The following is a 7,761-nucleotide window of genomic DNA, read 5'->3' on the forward strand; positions in this document are numbered from 1 at the left end:
GGGCTGCAGTGGGACGGATGGGCTTGACTGGGGTGGTGGGCGATGGCTCAGGGACGCTGCTGTTTGCAGATCAGCATTCAACAGGCTGGTGCTTCTCCCGCAGCCTTGCCTTTCTGTCCTAGGGCGGGGGTGCCCAACCTATTTGCACACTGGGGTATCTCAGTGATGTTCCCAGACCCGTGCCAGACTAGTTAAATCCAAATCTCTGGGGGCTTCTGCACGCAGGGGCTGGATAAAGGGAGGGAATGAGAAGAGCAAGGTGTTTGGGCACAGCAGGCTTGAGTTCAAATCCTAATTCCTCTACCCATATGATGTGTGACTTTGAGCAAGTTAATTAACCTCTCCGAGATTCCGTTCCCTCTTGTGTAAACGGGATACTTAAGCCTCACAGGACTGTCTTGAGTTCAGTGACCGAGATCATGGACTTCAGGCAGATATGTTCAGTACTTTACTGGCTGTGAACATGGGTGATTATCTAACCTCTCTTAAACCTTCATTTCTTGTTTTTAAACGGGCATAATAATGTTCCCCACCACCACCCAGGGCTGTGGAGATAGAATAGGATCAAGTATTTTAAATACCTAACATAGTACCTGGCACACTATAAAGAATTTTTTAAAAAAAAGATTATTCTCTTGCCTATGGAAACTGCCTATAGAAAGTGGATTCTCCCAATCCCCCATCCAGCTTCTGGCTGTCTTCACTTCCCCGTCGCTTTCCTGTCTGCCTCCCCCTCCCCCAGCCCCCACCCTGACACCGCACACCTCATCAATCCTCTCTCCCCTAACTGCTCCAGTCATATTAATCTTCCTTGTTCCTTCTTATCTCCGAGCCTTTGCTCCTGTCAGGTGCAACGGAATGATCTCCCCTCTCCTCTCTGCCAAACTAAGATGAGCGCCTCATTCACGCCTTTGTCAAATTAAAATGTTCTCCATGGCAAAAAAAACCCGCAAAAACAAAAAACAACAACAACAAAAAAAACGAGGAACGAAGGAAAAGGACAAACCAAGGGAATATATTTACATATTCATAGCCGGGCAATAGGAAGACCTCTTAGAAATTAGTGAAAAAGAATAATAACTCAATTAAAAAAGAAAGAGGGACCGAACCCATAGGCAGCGTACGAAGAAGGAAGTGCAAATGGTCAATAAACACATGAAAAGAAGTTCGCACTCCCTCTTTATTAAAAAACGCACATCAAAACAATGAGAAGCCATTTTTCACAATTATCTCAGCAAAATAATGATGACAATCCAGTCAGGCAAGGGGATGGGGAGGAAGACGCAGCAGCCGGGGACTGTTAGCGGGAATGGAAGCTGGTGTGGCCTGTTTGCCTGGCAGTTTGATGACTTTATCAAGATCTTCAAGGCTTATCCTCACTGAGAGCGCGATGCCGCTGCCCGGAGCTGTTTTATGGTTGTAATTGCTCATGCCGTTCTGTTCATTCAAAAACTCTGTAGTAAAGTCCGCCTGTCTGCAGGCATGCTCCTCGGCATTGGGATGCATTGGGAGGAGAGCAAAACAGAGACGCCTCCATTCATTTCTTCCTGCTGCTGTAACTTCAAGCAGAGTGGATTGGGCACCTTACAGTTAGTTCTGCTGGTCAGATGCCCCCCAGTCCAGGTGTGGGCAGGACTGCGCTCCTCCTGGAGGCTCTAGGGGAGAACGCATTTCCTCTCTTGTCCAGTTTCTAGATGCCACCCGCGCTCCTTCGCTCATGGCCCCTCATCCATTCCCGGACTCTGACCTTCCTGCCTTCTCCTTTCAAGGACACTGTGATTACATTTAGGGCCCACCTGGAGAATGCAAAATGATCTCCCCATCTCCAGATCATTAACATAACTGCATCTGCACAGTCCCTTTGGCCACCTCAGGTAGCATGTTCACAGGTTCTGGGGGTTAGGATGTGGATGTCTTTGGGGGTCCTTGATCTGCCAACCACACGGCCTCATGGAGTTAATATTCTAGTGCTGAAACACAAAGATATTCATGGCAGCATTATTTGTAACAGCAGAGAACTTGAAAAGCCTAACTGATCATTAATAGCAGACTCGTTAAATTGGTTAAGATGCCTCCATTTAGTGGAATCCCAGGCTGCCAAAGATCTGAACGAGCTAGAGCTGTTTGTAGTTGCAGGGATCCGTCTCGCAGACACTTTGCTGAGTGAAAAAGTGACTGCAGGGCACGATGAGGAGTTAGCTGACAATTGTGTGAAAAGAAAAGTACATATGCTTTGATATGCATAGAGTGTATTTGGAAAGATACACAAGAAACTGTTAAAGCAGACCAGATCCTGATCGGGGGTTTGAGTCGGGGTGAGACTCTAAATATATCTTGTGGCATTGCTTTCCTTTTTCACCATTTGTAAAAATAACTTTTCAATTAAAAAAGGAATCTAGCTAAGGAAAGGATAGAAATGAGACCATCAGGATCTTAGCGGCAACCCCCATCACTTCCCAAAAAATCTGCCCCCAATTCTCTTCCAATATGCCTTGCCCTCCAGGGCATCCGAGAGCAGCCATGGATTGGTCTGCCCAAACTTGAAGCAGCAGACGCACCTGTCCCGGGAGGACTGGCTACAGGGCCCAGGCAGCTGGTACAGCACAGAGGTGGGACCAGAAGGGAAGTGAAGGGAGGGCCGGCGAACAACCAGGTGTTCATTCATTCATTCGTTCATTCATTCATTCAACAAATATGGGCAGGAAGCCACTGTGTGCAGGGCTGGGAGGGGGAGCTTGGATTCATCCCTGGGGGATGAGGGGCACTCACTGGAGCCTCAGCTCTTAAAGTGCCCATCTCACTTTAGACCCATGAATTTTGTCCAGTGCCCTGGTACTGGGAAGTTTGGGTACCTGGGTACTCTGTCTCAACCTGGCCTGGAGTTTTGCCCCAGGCAATGATGAAGTCAGATGCAAATTTTGTTTTATTTTGTTTTATTTTATTTTATTTTATTTTATTTTATTTTATTTTATTTATTTATTTGTCAGCGAGCGAGAAAGAGAGAGCACACAAGCAGGCAGAGCAGCAGGCAAAGGGAGAAGCAGGCTCCTTGCTGAGCAGGTAGCCCGACGTGGGACTCAATCCCAGGATCCTGGGATCACTACCTGAGCTGAAGGCAGCCGCTTAACCAACTAAGCCACCCAGGCGTCCCCAGATGTGAATTTTAGAAAATGCTTTGGGCTGCAGGGAGACACAGAAACCATAAGGGGCAAGACCTGAGACGGGACAAGCTGGAGGCTGGTTCAGGGAAAGGAAGACAAAGATCAGGATTAAGACAGTGGCTGCTGGGAAGAGAGAAAGAGTCTGAGGGAAGAGGGAAGGGTCCGACTTGGTGACAGACTGAAAAGACTGGGGGAGCTGGAGGGACCCCCTTTGTCTCCTTTCTGAGAGACTGCACAGAGAGCAGCATATTCTCCGGGAGAAGGAGCATGAAGGGGCCCGTGGTCCTATTGTGAGGCTGTGTGGGCGAAGGCACTTGTGGGGCACCCAGAAGATGCTGACACTGCTGGGGTGGGCGAGTGGCCAGCAGCAGGGTTGACACCAGAGGGACAGAGCAGCAGCAGTGCAGGGAGGAGAGGGGAGCACACTGGCTCGGGCTGCTGGTCATGTACAGAGCCCTATTCCTGCTCACCTTACATCCGTGGGAATAGCAAAGTCTTCTAAGATGTTTTCATTCAAGCTTTACTGAAGAATGAGTAAACGCATACATCACTTGCTTTTCTTCCTCTCCTCTTCTTCATCTGCTTTCGAGGTGGCTTTGGGAGCAAGCAGATGGAGTTGAAGTAACCACCCCCAGCCACCCCTTGGCAATTCTCCTACTAGGGAATATATGGACATGAAGCAGAAAGAGGGTTAATTTTTGAAGGGGCAAACAGAAGAGAAAGGAGTTGGGGAGGAAGGCTGAAGGGGGTCAGGGAGCAGTGGGATGAGGCTCCAAAAAAGGTTAAGAAAATGAAGGGGAGACAATGTTTCAAAAAGCACATAACACATTTTGAATTTAAAAAACATTTTTTTTAAAAGGAAGCAATGGTTAACACTGTCGGATACCTCTCCTATCTCTCTCTCACTTTCTCTCATCTATCTATCCATCCATCTATCTAATCCATAGATACTTAAGACATTCCTACAAAGCACAAGGAATTGTGGTAGAATCTTCAGGCAACACTGTTAAAGTACCTATACTCTAATTGGGTGACGACTGAAACTAGCCATAAAATATTTAAATAACAGCTTAACCCTGAAGCACAACACACAAAAAATTAAAAGCTTTAGTATAAAAAAAATTCTTCAGTACAAACTGTAAAAGTATTTGCAGTGCATGACAGACAACTCATTTCCCTAATTTCCATTGAAAGAAGCATTGAAAGACCCTAGATGAGCAGATGTCAACAGGAAGTTCTTAAAAATGAAAGCCGATATGAAAGTATTCTCAATGTATAATTAAAAGAACGTAATTTAAAACAGCAAGGCGACTTCAATAATCACATCTCAGATTGGCAAATATTAAAATGCTCATTACCGTCAAGTGCCATCCAGGGTTTGGGGAAATCGGCACCCTCTTACTCCCGATGGTGGTCAACTGGTAAACCTTTCTGGAAGTTTATTTAGGACCCTGTCAGCATTTTAAAACACATACCACATTTAACTCAGCAATTCCACCACTAAGTATGCAAGGTGTACTCATAGAAATGCTCAGAGAAACACTGTCTTAAGATTACAAGCTACTTACTATCCATCAGCTGGGGATGGAGTAGATGAGTTATGTTTTATCTGTACTGTGGAATATCATGTAGCCATTAGGAAGGATGAGGTATAAGTGAAAACAGCTCAGTAGAAAACAGTGTGTCTAGAATTATGCCATTATGTTGATAAAAAGCATATGCAGTATACTGTATATGGATGACTCTAATAAATTTTTTTTTGGAAAGACACATGTGAAACTATTAACCATGTCTGCCTTAAAACAGGATATGAATGGTTACTCCATTAAGCGAGATAAGAAATGCAGGAGGAGGGACGCCTGGGTGGCTCAGTTGGTTGAGTGTCTGTCTTCGGCCCAGGTCATGATCCTGGGTCCTGGGATCGAGTCCCACATCAGGCTCCCTGGTCAGTGGGGAGCCTGCTTCTCCCTTTGCTTGCCATTCCCCCGGCTTGTGCGCACGCTTTCTCTGTCTCTCTGTTTCTCTCTCGGCTCTCTGACAAATAAATAAAATCTAAAAAAAAAAAAAAAAAAGAAAAAAAAAAAAAAAAAAANAAAAAAAGAATGTAAAAAAAAAAAGAAAGAAATGCAGGAGGAGGTCTTTGGATGGAAATCATGAGTCTGGCTTTTGACTGTTGAGTTTAAAGCCCATTTGGGAGGAAGACAGAGAGGGGCTCCATGTAGACAGAAAGGCGCTGCTATTATCGATTTTATGTTTTCAAGTACTATTTGAACTTTTTATTATGTGCATGTACTACTTTTGTGTTATAATAGATTTTAAATAAAATTACATTAAGGCAATAATTGAGAAGCTGGCCCAGGGCCACACGTGAGAAACATTGAATTGCTCGGCCAACAAGGGCTAGGCTAGGAGGTGTCCCTGGTCGCATTGTTTCTCTGTTTTGTGAACTCCTTATGTCACTGCATATTGTTCATGAATGTCCGTAGGAAAATCCTCTGCAAGGCGCCCACGATGTTCCCCCAGCACCACTAGCAGCCTCTGCCATCTTGCCCGAAGGTACGGCCATGGCAAGAGTATGTTCTGAGCAGCTTCCATTTCAGGGGATCCTCAAACATCCAAGTATTGTCTTGGCTAAAAACAAAATGAATCACTAATTTGGGCAACTGTGTGTGTGTGTGTGTGTGTGTGTCCCATGGTGAGTGGCACAGCTTGGTGATAGGAAGGAGCCCTGAGCTGGGGACAAGGACACTTGGGCTCTAACCCAGAGCAGCAGTCACCCCAGCTGTGTCTCCACGCCGATCTCATGGCCTCTCTGGATCTCCCTCACTTGCCTCTAACATGAAGGAATCCAATTCAAATCATGCCCTTCAAAGATCCTTGCAGGTTAGACATTCTGGTTTTTCTACATTTCCTTCTAGACCCCAATGCTAGCCTTGGTCATATATTCTTCCATTTCTCTACTTTACCACAGAGCCTCTGTAGGGCTNGCTTCCATTTCAGGGGATCCTCAAACATCCAAGTATTGTCTTGGCTAAAAACAAAATGAATCACTAATTTGGGCAACTGTGTGTGTGTGTGTGTGTGTGTGTCCCATGGTGAGTGGCACAGCTTGGTGATAGGAAGGAGCCCTGAGCTGGGGACAAGGACACTTGGGCTCTAACCCAGAGCAGCAGTCACCCCAGCTGTGTCTCCACGCCGATCTCATGGCCTCTCTGGATCTCCCTCACTTGCCTCTAACATGAAGGAATCCAATTCAAATCATGCCCTTCAAAGATCCTTGCAGGTTAGACATTCTGGTTTTTCTACATTTCCTTCTAGACCCCAATGCTAGCCTTGGTCATATATTCTTCCATTTCTCTACTTTACCACAGAGCCTCTGTAGGGCTGAGCAAACAGAAGGCTGGAGTGGATGGCACCCTGGGGTGGAGAGTTTGGGCTCAGAGTCAGTCCCATATCCTTGGGTTTGAACACCGTTGCTGCTTCTCACCCACTGTGTGGCCTGGAATGAGCGAATTATCTTTTCTGAGCCTTGGTTTCTCCCTGTATAGAGTCCCTTCCAGGTGGTGATACAGATGAGAGATACTTCTTCTTAGGGGCCTGGCACGTAATAGGTGCCCAATAAAAAGGGAAATTCTTATCATTGCACCAGAAAGTAATGGTAGGAGACCACAGAGGCTATTCCCTCACCTCCTTCAAGGTTCCTCAAACGCCCTTCCTCCAGGCACCTGTGTTGCCACACCTGTGACTGTATGAGTCATGCTCTGTTGAAATTGCCCATTGGTTCCCTAGCTCCCTCACTAGTCTGTGAACTCCTTGGGGTCCTGGATCATGACTTTCACCCCCTAATCCCCAGGACTTGGCATGGTGCCTGGCCCTGAGAACTGTTCTCCATACCTTTGTCAAGTGAGTGTACCCACGTGTAAGTCTGTGAGGACTGCAAGTTTTGGAGGGTAGTTTGGTCTCTGGCCCAACCTTTTGTCCGGCCCACCTGTCCTAGCTCTGACTGAGCTAACCTATCTTGTACAGATGGGGGCAAGGAGGGCTCTCTGGGCAAACCGGTAGAAGCACCAGGAAGAAGGCTTGTTTTTAATTCATTGCAGCCTCTTTTATCAATGACAGCAGGGGCCACAGTCAGCATCACAGAATTACTCTAATTGCCTCTGAGAACTCTCGCACTTCACATGTTCTGGGAGGGCCCCCTCAGCAGGCCCAGGCAGCCCTGATGACTCCCTCCTGTCCTCGCCAATGAGCTCCTCTGGGGCTCCCATCAGTCAAATTCAAGCTTCTCTTTTCCACAGCCTGCCCTGCTCCTGAATTTTCTGTTTTGGTGAATAGCACAGCTACATTCCTGGACACCCCAGCCAGGAATGAGCCTGGAGTCTACCCTCCACCCTGGGTATCAGGGGCCCATCCTGTGCTCCAGGCCCCTGCTCCAGCCCTCGTCCTCTCTTAGCTAGGCTGCTGTGGCCTTGTCTGCTAAATGTGCAGCCCCTACAGCCCACTTCTCCTGCTCCCTCTTCCTAGAGCACCTTTACCCCCAACCTCGCTCCTCTGGCCAACTTCAATCATCCTTCCAGCTTAGGCGGGACTTCCGCAGGAA

The sequence above is a fragment of the Ailuropoda melanoleuca genome, chromosome 2 (genome assembly GCF_002007445.2).
Source record: "Ailuropoda melanoleuca isolate Jingjing chromosome 2, ASM200744v2, whole genome shotgun sequence".
In the NCBI taxonomy this organism is placed as follows: Eukaryota; Metazoa; Chordata; class Mammalia; order Carnivora; family Ursidae; genus Ailuropoda; species Ailuropoda melanoleuca.